The sequence below is a fragment of the Triticum aestivum genome, chromosome 6A (genome assembly GCF_018294505.1).
Source record: "Triticum aestivum cultivar Chinese Spring chromosome 6A, IWGSC CS RefSeq v2.1, whole genome shotgun sequence".
NCBI classification, from domain to species: domain Eukaryota; kingdom Viridiplantae; phylum Streptophyta; class Magnoliopsida; order Poales; family Poaceae; genus Triticum; species Triticum aestivum.
The window spans coordinates 89,303,045-89,304,257 of NC_057809.1; positions in this window are offsets into that span (position 1 = coordinate 89,303,045).

Here is a 1,213-nt window from a genome sequence, read left to right on the forward strand (position 1 = left end):
TTTCCGCACAGATCTTAGTAAAACATGAAAGCGATACTGAAAAGATATAAGGACAAAAGAGTTTTGAATATAAACGCTAGCCAGATAGATAAAACGCCATGTGCATCTACAAATTTGTATGGAGACTTGGATAGGCAATGCATCGTCTTTACCTCTAATAAAAAGCATGTAGAGATCAGTACATGTTCACTTAGTAAAATTATAGGCCCTCTAAGCATGTCTTCTCTGTAATAATTACACTAAAAGCTGTAAATCTGCAAGGGCTCTCTTGCTGGCAGGAAGACTTTTATGAGAAGCCATTGATCAGGACTGAATTATTCAACATCCTCACTCAAAGATTTTTCATCATTCCCATGGCATAAATCATGTAGTTCAATCCATCTCCTTTTATTACTCGATGGCCGTTAGGTAGTATACATCATCTTCATCCCCTATCTAACCAGCCTGAAAGTTTACTACTGGAACACCACGATACAACCATAGAGCCTCGTAATCTTAGCATGGAGCCGACGACTGCGACATGTAAGTTGCGACGGCATCTCCGACCACTACACGCTGACAGCCTGCTCATACTTGACCTTGCTTCTCGATCACACATGTAAGGAGCGGCCATTTGCAAATTCAGCATGATGTGGTGAAGCAATTTGAAGAAGGAAGTAGTGTGCGTACGCATCTGAAGATGGTGGTGGCGTCGGGGCTGATCTCAAGGTGGGCAATGATGGAGCGACAGAAGATGTGGCTTGGGCTGGGCCTTGGCTTGATGCCGGGACGGCTGGGGCGGCGGCCCATGCGATTGCTGCAAGCGAGCGGGACGAGCGTCGTCCTCGTGCAGACGCGGGCAGGGACAGACAGCGCCGACGCTGTTGGTCGAGCGGGGCGGTGCTCCAGTGACGAGGATGGCGGGGCCCGGTCGGATCCGGCCGGATCTGGACGGGACGGATCCATTTCCGGCGGATTTGGCGTGCAGGCGGCCGGATCCGGCGAGATTAAGGGCTGGTGGCGCCATGGCCCTTCTGGAGGTCCCTGTTCAGCGAGAAAGAGAGAAAGAGGTGAGAGGAGATCGAGAGGAAGGAGGAGAGGGGCGAGGCGGCGGAGCGGCCGGAGCTCCGGCGGTGAGGCGCGGCGGAGGTGTGGGGTCGCCGGCGAGGCGGCTTGCGGGGGCGAGGGGAGCTCGGGCAGGATGGAGCTGCGGGAGGCAGAGCGGTCTGGTTCG